The sequence below is a fragment of the Neovison vison genome, chromosome X, assembly GCF_020171115.1.
Source record: "Neovison vison isolate M4711 chromosome X, ASM_NN_V1, whole genome shotgun sequence".
NCBI lineage: Eukaryota > Metazoa > Chordata > Mammalia > Carnivora > Mustelidae > Neogale > Neogale vison.
This window is the reverse complement of record NC_058105.1, coordinates 73947760-73963626: the sequence shown is the minus strand read 5'-3', so window position 1 is coordinate 73963626 and position 15867 is coordinate 73947760. Positions and strand designations below refer to the sequence as shown.

The window sequence follows — 15867 nt, the reverse complement described above, 5'->3', positions numbered from 1 at the left end:
TATATAAACAGAATCTTGGAACACTGAAAAACTAAAATGAAATTATTTTTATATAAAACAAAATAAAAATATAAACATATTTTTAAAATATAAAAATATTTTTAAATATATAAAATTAAAAAAATTAATTTAATTTAAAACATTAAAAAATGTGATCAGAGCCTCAAAATCACCTAATCGGGATAATTGGAAGATGGCAGAGGAGTAGCAGGCTGAGGTGACATCAGGAAGGAGGAGATCAGCTAGATATTTTATCAAACGATTCCGAACACCTACAAATCCAACAGAAGAGTGAAGAGAAGAAGAGCAGCAATTCTAGAAACAGAAAATCAACCACTTTCTCAAAGGTAGGACCTCTGGAGATGTGAATCCAAAGCGACGAGAAGATAGACCATGGGGGTAGGGGCCGGATCCTGGCAAGTGGTGGAGCAATGGAGCACAAAATCAGAACTTTTAAAAGTCTGCTCCACTGAGGGACATCGCTCCAGAGGCTAAGCCAGGGTGAAACCCACACAGGAACAGCATAGTCTCAGGTCCCATGGGGTCACAGAAAGATTGGCAGAGTCAGAGTGTCACAGAGCTTGCAAGTATTAGTGGGGGAAGCCGGCTACAGAGACAGAACCAAGGAGTGAGCTCTCAACTGGGGGGTTACCTTAAACTGTGATCCATTGCACAGTCAGACCACTGCTCTTTGAGCAGGGATCCCACAAGATCCAGGGAGACCCCCCTGGACGACTGCAGGGATCTGCTGGGTTTGGAGACACCAGAAAGGGCTGTGTGCCAGAGACAGAGACGCTTGGTCACAGGCCGGGTGAGCTCAGAGCATGGCCGGTGGCCAGGGAGATGGGAGTGATTGGGTACTTTTCTCGGAGGGCGCACCGAGGAGTGGGGCTCCGAGCTCTCAGCTCCTTCAGGCCAGAGATTGGGAGGCCACCATTTTCATTCCCATCTTCCAGAACACTACGGAAACCGTTCATGGAACAAAAACTCCCGAAACGGAACCCCAGCAGATTACTTAGCCTGGCCCCTGGTAAAGGTGGTGCAATTCAGACTCGGGCAAAGACACTTGAGAATCACCACAACAGGCCCCTACCCCAGAAGATCAGCAAGATATCCAGCCAAGACCAAGTTCACTTACCAAGGTGAACAGCAAAATCCGAGAGGAGGAGAAGGCAAAGCATGGAATTCATGGCTTTCTCCCCATGATTCTTTAGTCTTGCAAAGTTAATTAATTTTTTTCATTTTATTTTTTTCTTATGCTAGAAGTTTTTTAACTTTTACTCTTTCCTTTTTTACCTTTTTTAACTAATTTACCTTAACAATACGTTTCATGAAAAAATGTTTTTGATCCTTCATTATTATAGTCATATTTTATACTTCATTGTATCTAACTTTATTTTTTGTATACACATAGGGTTTTTCTTCTAAAAAAATTTGGGATACAACTTCTAATAGATCAAAATATACCCTAAATGTAGCACAGGGCTTTGCTCTAGTATCCAGCCTGAGCAAATTCTCTCCACTTTCTTTTTCTTTATTCTCCCAACCAACTTATCTTAACTCCTTTTTTAGAAAATTTTTTAAAATTTTCATCTTTATAGTCATATTCCATCTCTTCATCGTGTTTACCCTTCTTGTGTGTGTGTGTGTGTGTGTGTGTGTGTGTGTGTATACATATATATATTCATTCTTTAAAATTTTGGGAGGTAGTTTCTTCTAAGAGACCAAAATACCCCAAAATTAAGTGGGTGACTCTGTTCTTTTTTTTTTAAAAAAGATTTTATTTATTTATTTGACAGACAGAGATCACAAGTAGGCAGAGAGTCAGGCGGGGGGCGGGGAGCTGGTAAGCAGATAGCCCAATGTGGGGCTGGAGCCCAGGACCCTGGGATCATGAAGCCAAAGGCAGAGGCTTTAACCTGCTGAGCCACCCAGGCGCCCCTCCTGAACTTCTTTTTACCGTCTTTCTTCCCCCCATGACTTGAAGTCTCTTCTTATTTGGATAAAGCAAATTTTACTGGGGTATATGCCACCCTTTTAGTATTTTATTCTCTCCTTCATATATTCTTACTTGGATAAAATGACAAGACTAAAAAACTCACTACAAAAGAAAAAGAGCAAGAGGCAGTACCGAAGGCTAGAGAACAAACCAATATGGACATTGGTAATATGTCAGATCTAGAGTTCAGAATAATGATTCTCAAGGTGCTAGCTGGGCTTGAAAAAGGCATGGAAGATATTAGAGAATACCTGTCTGGAGAAATAAAAGCACTTTCTGGAGAAATAAAAGAACTAAAATCTAACCAAGCAGAAATCAAAAAACCATTAATGTGGTGCAATAAAAAATGGAGGCTCTTACTGCTAGGATAAATGGGGCAGAAGAGAGAATTAGTGATATAGAAGAACAAATGACAGAGAATAAAGAAGCTGAACAAAAGAGAGACAAAAAACTACTAGACCACGAGGGGAGAATTCGCGAGATAAGTGATACCATAAGACGAAACAACATTAGAATAATTGGGGTTCTAGAAGAAGAAGAAAGAGAGAGGGGGGCAGAAGGTATATTGGAGCAAATTATTGTAGCAAATTTCCCTAAAATGGCAAAGGGAACAAGCATCAAAATCCAGGAGGTGCAGAGAACCCCCCTCAAAATCAATAAGAATAGGTACACACCTGTCATCGAATAGTAAAATTTACAAGTCTTAGTGACAAAGAGAAAATCCTAAAAGCAGCCTGGGACAAGAAGTTTGTAACATACAATGGTAAAAATATTAGATTGGCAGCAAACTAATCCACAGAGACCTGGCAGGCCAGAAAGAACTGGCATGATATATTCAGAGAACTAAACGAGAAAAACATGCAGCCAAGAATACTATATCCAGCTAGGCTACTATTGAAAATAGAGGGAGAGATAAAAAGCTTCCAGGACAAACAAAAACTAAAAGAATTTGTAAACACCAAACCAGCTCTACAGGAAATATTGAAGTGGGTCCTCTAAGCAAAGAGAGAGCCTAAAAGTAGTAGACCAGAAAGGAATAGAGACAATATGCAATAATAGTCACCTTACAGGCAATACAATGGCACTAAATTCATATCTCTCAATAGTTACCCTGAATGTAAATGGGCTAAATGCCCCAATCAAAAGACACAGGGTATCAGAGTGGATTAAAAAAAAAATCAATATGCTGTCTATAAGAAACTCATTTTAGACCCGAGGACACCTCCAGTTTTAAAGTGAGAGGGTGTAAAACAATTTACCATGCTAATGGACATCAAAGGAAACCTGGGGTGGCAATCCTTATATCGGATAAATTAGATTTTAAGACAAAGACTATAATAAGAGATGAGGAAGGACACTATATCATACTCAAAGGGTCGGTCCAGCAAGAAGATCTAACAATTTTAAATATCTATGCCCCTAACATAGGAGCAAACAACTATATAAACCAATTAATAACAAAATCAAAGAAACACATCAACAATAATACAATAATAGTAGGTGAGATTAACACTCCCCTCACTGAAAGGACAGATCATCTAAGCAAAAGATCAACAAGGAAATAAAGGTCTTAAATGACACACTGGACCAGATGGACATCACAGATATATTCAGAACATTCCATCCCAAAGCAACAGAATACACACTCTTCTCTAGTACGCATGGAACATTCTCCAGAATAGATCACATCCTGGGTCATAAATCAGGTCTCAACTGGTATCAAAAGATTAGGACCATTCCCTGTATATTTTCAGACCACAATGCTCTGAAGCTAGAACTCAATTACAAGAGGAAAATTGGAAAGAACCCAAATACTTGGAGACTAAAGAGCATCCCTCTAAAGAATGAATGGGTCAACCAGGAAATTAAAGAATTGAAAAAATTCATGGAAACAAATGATAATGAAAACACAACACTTCAAAATCTGTGGGTCACAGCAATGGCAGTCCTGAGAGGAAAATACATAGTAATACAAGCCTTTGTCAAGAAACAAGAAAGGTCTCAAATACACAACCTAACCCTACACCTAAAGGATCTGGAGGAAGTACAACAAAGAAAGTCTAAACCCCGCAGGAGAAGAGAAATAATAAAGATCAGAGCAGAAATCAATGAAATAGAAACCAGAAGAACAATAGAACAAATCAATGAAACTTGGAGCTGGTTCTTTGAAAGAATTAATAAGATTGATAACCCCCTGGTCAGACTTATCCAAAGGAAAAGAGAAAGGACCCAAATAAATAAAATTATGAATGAAAGAGGAGAGATCAAAACCAACACGGAAGAAATACAAACAATTATATGAACATATTATGAGCAACTATACACCAGCAAATGTGACAATCTGGAAGAAATGGATGCATTCCTAGAGACATATAAACTGCCACAACTGAACCAGGAAGAAATAGAAAACCTGAAGAGACCCATAAACAGTAAGGAGATTGAAGCAGTCATCAAAAATCTCCAATCAAACAAGAGCCCAGGGCCAGAGAGCTTCCAGGAGAATTATACCAAACATTTAAAGAAGAACTAATTCCTATTCTCCTGAAACTGTTCCAAAAAATAGAAATGGAAGGAAAACTTCCAAACTCATTTTAGGAGGCCACCATCACCTTGATCCCAAAACCAGACAAAGATCCCATCAAAAAAGAGAATTACAGACCAATATCCTTGAGGAACACAGATGTGAAAATTCTCACCAAAATACTAGCCAATAGGCTCCAACACTAAATTAAAAGGATTATTCATCACGACCAAGTGGGATTTATTCCAGGGCTGCAAGGTTGGTTCAATATCCGAAAATCAATATGACACATTAATAAAAGAAAGAACAAGAACCATATAATACTCTCAATAGATTCTGAAAAAGCATTCAACAAAGTACAACATCCTTTCCTGATTAAAACTGTGCAAAGTGTAGGGATAGAGGCTACATAGCTGAATATCATCAATGCCATCTCTGAAAAAACCACCGCAAATATCATTTTCAATGGAGAAAAACTGAGAGCTTTTGTGCTAAGGTCAGGAACATGGCAGGGATGTCCATCACCACTGCTATTCAACATAGTACTAGAAGTCCTAGCCTCAACAATCAGACAACAAAAAGAAATTAAAGGCATCCAAATTGGCAAAGAAGTCAAACTATCACTCATTGCAGATAATATGATACTATATGTGGAAAACCCAAAAGACTCCACTTCGAAACTTCTAGAACTCATACAGGAATTCAGTAAAGTGTAAGGATATAAAACCAATGCACAGAAATCAGTTGCATTTCTTTACACTAACAACAAGACAGAAGAAAGAGAAATTAAGGAGTCAATCCCATTTACAATTGCACCCAAAACTTACCTAGGAATGGTTGAGATACCTAGGAATAAACCTAACCAAAGAGGCTAAGAATCTATACTCAGAAAACTATAAAGTACTCATGAAAGAAATTGAGGAAGGCACAAAGAAATGGGAAAATGTTCCATGCTCATAGATTGGAAGAACAAATATTGTGAAAATGTCTATGCAATCTACACGTTTAATCCAATCCCTATCAAAATCCCATCCATTTTTGTCAAAGGAATGGAACAAAGAATTCTAAAATTTATATGGAACCAGAAAAGACCTTGAATAGCCAGAAGAATGTTGAAAAAGAAAGCCAATGTTGGTGGCACCACAATTCCAGACTTCAAGCTTTATTACAAAGCTGTCATCATCAAGACAGTATGGTACTGGCACAAAAACAGACATATAGATCAATGGAACAGAATAGAGAGCCCAGAAATAGACCCTCAACTCCATGGTCAACTAATCTTTGACAAAGCAGGAAAGCATGTCCAATGGAAAAGAGACAGTCTCTTCAACAAATGATGTGAGAAAATTGGATAGCCACATGCAGAAAAATGAAACTGGACCATTTCCTTATACTACACATGAAAATAGACTCAAGATGGATGAAAGACCTCAATGTGAGAAAGGAATCCATCAAAATCCTTGAGGAGAACACAGGCAGCATCCTCTTTGACTTCAGCTGCAGCAACTTTTTCCTAGGAACATCGCCAAAGGCAAGGGAAGCAAGGGCAAAAATGAACTATTGGGATTTAATCAAGATCAAAAGCTTTTGCACAGCAAAGGAAACAGTTAACAAAACCAAAAGACAACTGACTGAATGCGAGAAGGTATTTGTAAACGACATATCAGATAAAGGGCTAGTATCCAAAATCTATAAAGAGCTTAGCAAACTCAACACTGAAAGAACAAAGAATCCAATCAAGAAATGGGCAGAGGACATGAACAGACATTTTTGCAAAGACATCCAGATGGCCAATAGACACATGAAAAAGTGCTCCAAATCACTTGGCATCAGGGAAATACAAATCAAAACCACAATGAGATACCACCTCACACCAGTCAGAATGGCTTAAATTCACAAATCAGGAAATGACAGATGCTGACAAGGATGTGGAGAAAGGGGAATCCTCCTACACTGTTGGTGGGAATGCAAATTGGTGCAACCACTCTGGAAAACAGCATGGAGGTTCCTCAAAAAGTTGAAAATAGAGCTACCCTGCAACCCAGTAATTACACTACTGGGTATTTACCCTAAAGATACAAATGTAGTGATTTGAAGGGGCACATGCACCCAAATGTTTATAGCAACTGTACACAATAGCCAAACTATGGAAGGGACCTAGATGTCCAGCAACAGACGAATGGATAAAAAGATGTGGTGTACATATATACAATGGAATGCTACACAGCCTTCAAAGGAAACAAAGTCTTGCCATTTGCAATGACATGGATGGAACTAGAGGGTATTATGCTTAGTGAAATAAGTCAATCAGAGAAAGACAATTATCATATGATCTCTCTGATATAAGGAAGTTGAGAGACAGCATGGAGGGTTTGGGGAGTAGGAAAAGAATAAATGAAACAAGATGGGATCAGTAGGGAGACAAACCATAAGAGACTCTTAATCTCATAAAACAAACTGAGGATTGCTGGGGGTAGGGGGGGTAGGGAGAAGATGGTGGGGTTATGGACATTGGGGAAGGTATGTGCTATGGTGAGTGCTCAGAAGTGTATAAACCTGGCAATTCACAGACCTGTACCCCTGGGGCTAATAAAACATTTATGTTAATAAAAAATTTAAAAAAAATAAAAAATGTAAAATAAAATTTAGTGTGGCTTGGGCACAGTAACTGATCTTAGATGAAAAGTGTGTGTAGTTGGAGATGAGGTTGTTAAGGTGGGTTGGGAATGTATCATTAAGGCCATAAATGCCATGTTCAGGGATATGAACTTTATCACTGGGTTAAAGAGGTTCTTTTTGGGCCGGGAAGTGGCATTATCACATGTGTTTTTAGAATATCACTTTTGGGTCATATTAAAACATAGGAGTAGAGAGACTAGAGGTAGGGAGGCAAGATAGGAAACTGCTGACGAGAATGATCTAAATTAGAATACCAGCAGCAAAGAGAGACAGAGTCAAGAGATGTAAAGAGTGGAATGGACATTGTTTAGATATGTGGGTGTGAAGGAGTCCATGATGTTGGTGAAAAGACTCACTGAAATACTCTATAGAGTGGAATAACAAGTTTGGGAGTGAAATAATGAAATGTTGCTGGTAAAGAACAGTGGTGAGAGGGGCGCCTGGGTGGCTCAGTGGGTTAAGCCGCTGCCTTCAGCTCAGGTCATGATCTCAGGGTCCTGGGATCGAGTCCCGCATCGGGCTCTCTGCTCGGCAGGAAGCCTGCTTCCCTCTCTCTCTGCCTGCCTCTCCATCTACTTGTGATTTCTCTCTGTCAAATAAATAAATAAATAAAATCTTTTAAAAAAAAATAAAAAAAAGAACAGTGGTGAGTAGGATCAATGGCTTCTCGGAAGAGTGTTTAGACACTATGTAGTAGATAAATGAGTTCTGGAATGAGGGGCATGCAAATCGCTGCTCTGTCATTTAGAAACCATGTGGACTTAGCAAACTACTTACCCTCTCTGAGCATCCAATGACTTCACTACAAAATGGATCTCAATTTACCTATCTTAAATGGGAAGTGATAAGAATTAAAGGCGTATGGATTCACATCCACTTATGACAGCAAGAATTAAAAAGATAACAAGATATAGAAACAACTTAAGTGTCTGCTAACAGATGAATGAAGAAAATATAGCTATATAATCACATATATGAATATTATTCAGCCTTAAGAAAGGAGGCTATCCTGCCATTTGCAATGATATGGATAAAACCTGGAAGACATTATGCTCAGGGTAACAAGGTAGACACAGAAAGGAAAAAAAAACTGCATGATCTCATTTATATTTGGAACCTTAAAAACTCAAATACACAGACTTGCATTGATTCTGTAGATAATCCTTCCAACACATGAACACAGAATATCTTTCCATTTATTTATGTTTTTCTCAATTTCTTTAATCAATGCTTTCTAATTTTCAGTGCACAGGTCTTCAACTCCTTGGTTAATTTTATTCCTAAATATTTTTTGATGCTATTGTAAATGGCATTTTTTAAAATTTCTTTTTCTTGTTTTTTGATAGTTCATTGTTAGTATATAACACAAGTGAATTTTGTATGTTGATTTTGTATCCTGTACTTTGCTGAATTTGCTTATTAGTTCTAACAGTCTTTTGGTGGAGTCTTTAGAGTTTTTTCTTTATTTTATTTAAAAAAATATTTAATTTACTTATTTGAGAGAGAGAGAAAGAGAGCGAGCGAAAGAGAGAGAGCGTGCACAAGCAGGGGGAGTGGCAAAGGGAGAGAAGAAGCAGGCTTCCCACTGAGCAGGAAGCCTGACCTAGGGTTCAATCCCAGGACCCTGGAATCATGACCTAAGCTGGAAGTCAGATGCTTAACAAGTTGAGCCACCCTGGACCCCCTAGGATTTTTTCCTATATAAGAGCATACCACCTACAAACAGACAATTTTACTTCTTGCTTTCTAATTTGGACACTTTTCTTTTTTCTTTTTCTTGACTAACTTCTCTGGCTAGGACTACAATATTATGCTGAATAAAAGTGGAGGCAGTGGACATCCTTGTTCTTGATCTTTCTAAGATCAAGAGCTTTCAGCTTTTTACCTTTGAGTATAATATTAGCTGTGGGTTTGTTATATATGGCCTTTATGATACCAAAGTTCATTCCTTCTATATGTAATTTGTTGAGAATTGTTATCATGAAATAATATTGATGAATATGCTTTTTTCTGGATCTATTGAAAAGATCATATAATTTTTATCATTCATTCTACCAATGTGCTGTGTCCCATTTATTGTTTTATTTATACTGAACCATACTTGTACCCATCCTAGGGATAAATCTCACTTGACCATGGTTCAAGATTCTTTTAATCTGGTGTTGGATTCAGTTTTCAAGTACTATGTCAAGGATATTGGCATCTATATTCATCAGGGATACTGGCCTACAATTTTCCTGTTTTATATTGTCTTTCATTGGCTTTGGTACCGAGGTAAGTCTGGTCTCAAAAAATGAGGTAGGATTGTTCCTTCTTCTTAAAGTTTTTGGAAGAGTTTTAGAAAGATTGGTATTAATTCTTCATTAATGGTTGGTAGAATTCTCCAGTGAATACATTAGACTGTGAAGCTTTTCTTGGTTGGGAGGTTTTTGGTTGCAATTCATCTCCTTACTCATTATTGGTCTATTCAGCTTTTCTATTTATAATTCAGTCTTGAGAGCTTATATGTTTCTAGAAATGTATCCATTTCTTCTAGGTTATCCAACTTGTTGGAATTTAATTGTTCACAGTTGTCTCTTTATGAATCTCTGAATTTCTCTTGTAATTGTCTCCTCTTTCATTTTTAATTTTATTTAAGTCTTCTCTCTTTTTTTCCCTAGTCTAAATAAATGTCAATTTTCTTTGTCTTTTTTAAAAAAAGATTTTATTTATTTATTTGACAGAGAGTGACACACAGAGTTAGAAGGAACACAAGTTGGGGGAGATCTATCTGTTGATAGATATCTAGGCTTTTTCCATATTTTGGCTATTGTGGACATTGGTGCTATATAAACATTGGGGTGCATGTGCCCCTTCAAATCACTGTGTCTGTATCCTTTGGAATACCTGGCAGTGCAATTGCTAGATTGTAGGGTAGTTCTATTTTTAACTTTTTGAGGAACCCCAATACTGTTTTACAGAGTGGCTACACCAGTTGGCATTCTCACCAACAGTGTAAGAGAGTTCCTCTTTCTCCACATTCTCACCAACATCTGTAGTTTCCTGACTTGTTAATTTTAGTTATTCTGACCAGTGTGAGGTGATATCTCATTGTGGTTTTGATTTGTCTTTCCCTGCTTCTGAGTTATGTTGAACATTTTTTCATGTGTTTGTTAGCCATTCCTATGTCTTCTTTGGAGAAATGTCTCTTCATATCTTCTGTCCATTTTTAAAAAATTGGATTATTTTTTTGAATGTTGAGTTGTATAAGCTTTTTATATATTTTGGATACTAACCCTTTATCTGATACATCATTTGTGAATATCTTCTCCAATTCCACAGCTTGCCTTTTAGTTTTGTTGATTGTTTCCTTTGCTGTGCAAAAGCTTTTTATCTTGAAGTCCCAATAGTTCATTTTTGCTTTTGTTTCCCTTGCATCTAGAGATATGTCTAGCAAGAAGTTGCTGTGTCTGAGGTCAAAGAGGTTGCTGCCTGTATTCTCCTCCAGGATTTTGAGGGATTCTTATCTCACATTTAGGTCTTTAATCCATTTTGAGTTTATTTTTGTGTATGGTATAATAAACTGGTCCAGTTTCCTTCTTCTGCATGTGGCTGTCCAATTTTCCCAACACCATTGGTTTTCCATTGAATAGTCCCTCCTGCTTTGTTGAAGATCAGTTGATCATAGAGGTGAGGGTCCATTTCTGGGTTCTCTATTCTGTTCCATTGGCCTATATGTCTGTTTTTGTGCCCATACCAGACTGTCCTGCTGATTACAACTTTGTAATACAGCTTGAAGTCTGGAATTGTGATGCCACAAGCTTTGGTTTTCTTTTTAAACATTCCTTTGGCTATCTGGGATGTTTCCTGGTTTCATACAAATTTTAGGATTGTTTGTTTCAGCTCTGTGAAAAATGATGATGGCATTTTGATAGGGACTCTATTGAATGTATAGACTTTTTTTGGGTAGCATAGTCGTTTTAACAATATTTGTTCTTCCAGTTCATGAGCATGGATGATTTTTCCATTTCTTTGTGTGTTCTTCAATTTCTTTCATAAGTTTTCTATAGTTTTCAGAATAAAGACACCTTAGCTCTTTGGTTAGGTTTATTTCCAGGTATCTTATAGTTTTTGGTGCATTTATAAATGGGATCGATTCCTCTATTTCTCTTTCTGCTGTGTCATTGTTAGTGTATAGATATGGAACTGACTAGTGTACACTGATTTTATATCTTTTGACTTGGGAAAAATAGGCTTTAAAAAAAAGACTGTAGCAAGAAACAAACAAGGACAGTGTATAATAATAAAGAGGAAAATCCAACAAGAAGTTATAACATTTGTAAATATTTATGCACCTAACATGGGAGTAACTAAGTATATAAGACATTTAAAAGCAAAGAAAGGAACAATTTGATAGTAACACAATAATAGTAGGGGACATTCACATCACAGACAGACAATCCAATCAGAAAACCAACAAGGAAATAATGGCTTTGAAGGAGACACTGGACCAGATGGATTGAGCAGATATATTCAGAACACCATCCTTAAACAGCAGAATACACATTCTTTTCAAGGGCACATGGAACATTCTCCAGAATGGAACACAAATTATGCCACAAGACAAGTCTCAACAAATTAAAAAATATTAAAGTAATACTATGCATATTTTCTGACTACCACACTATGAAACCACAAATCAACGAAAAGAAAAAAATCTGTTAAGAGCACAAACACATAGAGACTAAATAACATCCTACTAAAGAATGAATGGGTCAACTAATAGATCAAAGAAGAAATAAAAAATTACATGGCAACAAATGAAAAAGAAAACATAGCAGTCCAAAAATCAGTGGGATACAGCAAAGGGAATTCTAAGAGGGAAGTTTATAGCAATATATGCCGAACTCTAGGAGCAAGAAAAATTTCAAATAAACAACCTAACTTTATACATAAAGAAGCTAGAAAAAGAAGAATAAACAAAACTAAAACCTAAGGGGAAGGAAGGAAATAGTAAATATTTGAGTAGAAAAGAAAAGATACAGACGCTTAAACACATACATACACACACACACACACACACACACACACAGCTGTAGAACTAATCAATGAAACCAGGACTTGTGTCTTTGAAAAGATAAGCAAAATTGATAAAACTTTAGCCATACTCACCAGAAAAGCAAAGAGAAATTACTCAAATAAAATCACAAATGAGAGGGGAGAAATAGGAACCAACACCACAGAAATACAAACAAATGTAAGAAAATATTATGAGACACTATATGCCAACAAACTGGACAACCTAGAAAAAATAGGTAAATTCCTAGAAACATATAACGTACCAAAACTGGAACAGGAAGAAAGAGAAAACTTGAACTGACCAATAACCAGCAAAGAAAGTGAATTCAGTTATCAAAAAACTCCCCAAAAACAGAAGTCCAGGACAAGACAGTTTCATAGGCAAATTCTACCAGACATTTAAAGAAGATTTGATACCTATTCTTCTCCAGATATTACAAAAATAGAAAAGGAAGGAGAACTTCCAAATTCATTCTATGAGACCAGCATTACCTTGATACCAAGACCAGATAAAGACAGCACAAAAAAAGAATCACAATCTGACATTTCTATTAAATATAGATGCAAAAAAATCTCAACAAAATACTAGCAAATTGAATACAACAATACTTCAAAACATTCATTCACCACAATCAAGGGGAATTTATTCCAAGGATGCAAGAGTGATTCAATATTAGCAAATTAATCAATGTCATACATCACATCAATAGGGGAAAGGACAAAAACCATATGATCATTTCAACAGATCCAAAAAAGACATTTGACAAGCACCAATCCATTCATGAAAAACAAAACAAAATAAAATCTCAACAAAGTACCTCATACCTCAACATACCTCAACATAAAGGTCTTACATGAAAAACTCACAGTGAACACCATACTCAGTGGGGAAAACCTGAGAGCTCTCCCCCTAAGATCATGAACAAGACAAGGATATCCATTCTCACTGCTTTTTAAAAAAAATTTTATTTAAAAAAAAACTTTATTGAGATATAATGTCCATGCAAGAAAATGTATCTACTTTAATTTTTAATTTTTTTATTTTTTAAATTACTTTTCACTGTACTAGAATTCATTGTTTATGCACCACACCCAGTGCTCCATGCAATATGTGCCCTCCACAATACCCACCACCAGGCTGGCCTAACTTCCCACTGCTCCCTCTTCAAAACCCTTAGATTGTTTTTCAGAGTACATAGTCTCTCATGGTTCATCTCCCCCTCCAATTTCCCTCAACTCCCTTCTCTCCATCTCCCTATGTCCTCTGTGTTATTTCTTATACTCCACAAATAAGTGAAACCATATGATAATTGACTCTCTCTGCTTGACTTATTTCACTCAGCATAATCTCTTCCAATCCCTCAATACTTTTTAAAAAAAACTTTATTTATTATTTATTTAAAAGAGAGAGGGAACACAGGCAGGGGAAGAGGGAGAGAGGGAAAACAGGCAGGGGGAGAGGGAGAGGGAGAAGCAGGCTCCCCACTAAGCAGGGAGTCTGATGTGGGTCTCAATCCCAGGACCCTGGGATCATGACCTGAGCTAAAGGCAGCTGCTTAATGATGGAGCCACCCAGGTTCCCCCATTTTCACCACTTTTATTCAACATAGTAATGGAAGTCCTAGCCACAACATTCAGACAAGAAAAAGAAATAAAAGGTGAGGAAGAAGTAAAATTTCACTATTTGCAGATGCCATGCTACTATATATAGAAAAAACTGAAGACTACCAAAAAACTACTAGAACTGATAAATAAATTCATAAAGTTGCAGGATACAAAATCAATGTTCAGAAAAGTCCATGCATTTCTATGTAATAATAATGATGCAGCAAAAAGAGAAATTTAAAAAAACAATTCTTTTTAAAATTGCACCAAAAATAATAAAGTATCTAAGAATAAACATAGTGAAAGAGAAGAAAGACCTGTACACTGAAAACTACATAACATTAAAGAAATTAAAGATGACACAAAGAAATGGAAAGACATTCCATACTCATGGACTGGAAGAACAAGTATTGTTAAAATGTCTACACAACCCAAAGCCATCTAGAGATTTAATGAAATCTCTACCAAAATACCATAGTATTTCTCACAGAACTGGAAAAAATAATCCTAAAATTTATACAGAACCACAAAAGACCCCAAATAGCCAAAGCAATCTTGAAAAAGAAAAACAAAACTGGCAGCAGCACAATTCCAGACTTCAAGTTGTGCTACAAAGCTCTAGTAGTCAAAAGAGTATTTTACTGGCACAAAAATAAGTAGATAGATCAATAGAATAGAATGCAAAACCCGGGAATAAATGCACAATCGTATGATCAATTAATCTCCAAAAAAGGAGGACAGAATATACAATGGGGAGAAGATAGTCTTTTCAATAAATGTTGCCTCTAAAACAGAGCAGTTATATGCAAAAGAATGAAAATGGACCAATTTCTTACACCATATTAAAAAAAACTCAAAATAGATTAAAAATCTAAATGTGAGAGCTGAAACCCTAAAAATCTTAGAAAAGAACATAAGCAGTAATTTCTCTGACATCATTTTTTCTAGGTATGTCTCCTGCGGCAAGGGAAATAAAAGCAAAAATAAACTATTGGGACTACATCAAAACACAAGCTCCTGCACAGTGAAGGAAACAATCAACAAAACTAGAAGGCAACCTGCTGAATGGGAGAAGATATTTGCAAATGACATGTCTGATTAAGGGTTAGTATCCAAAATATATAAGCAACTTATACAACTCAACACCTAAAAACCAAATAATCCAATTTAAAAATGAGCAGAAGAAATGAACAGACATTTCTCCAAAGAAAACATACAGATGGCCAACAGACATGAAAAGATGCTCAACATCACTCATCATCAGGGAAACGTAAATCAAAATTACAATGAGGTATCACCTCAAACCTGTCAGAAGGGTGAAAATTAAAAATATAAGAAACAGCAAGTATTGGTGAGGATGGTCAGAAAAAGGAAATCTGTGCCCTATTGGTGGGTATGCAAACTTGTACAGCCACTGTGGGAAACAATATGGTGTTTCCTCAAAGAAATAAAAATAGAACTACCTTATGATCCAGCAATTATACTACTGGGTATTTACCCAAAGAATACTAAAACAATAATTCAAAGGCATACATGCACCCTTATGTTTATAGCAGCATTATTACAAGAGTAAAATTGTGGAACCAGCCCAAGTGTCCCTCGACAGATGCATGGATAAAGAAGTGTCCCTTGATAGATGAATGGATAAAGAAGATATGGTATATATGTGGAATATATATAACGCAATATTACTTATCCATAAAAAAGAATGAAATCTTATCATTTGCAATGATGTGTTTTGAGCTAGAAAGTATTATGCTAAATGAAATAAGTTACTCAGAGAAAGACAAATACCATATGATTTCACTCATATGTGGAATTTAAGAAACAAAACAATCCAGCAAAGGGGAAGAGAGAGAGAGAGAAACAAAGAAACAAACAAAAAGAACAAGTAACAGACTTTTAACTATAGGGAGTAAACTAATGGTTACCAGAGGGGAGGTGGGTGTAGGAATGGATAAAATAGGTGATGGGGTACATTTGTTGTGATGAACACCAGGTGTTG

General features: G+C 36.6%; 1 protein-coding gene across 3 annotated transcripts in view; it reads right to left on the bottom strand.

Annotated features, from left to right (window-relative positions):
• OPHN1 (oligophrenin 1) overlaps nt 1-15867 on the bottom strand; it is a 560040-nt gene that overhangs the window by 56576 nt on the left and 487597 nt on the right. The gene's annotated exons all lie outside the window — the stretch shown is intronic.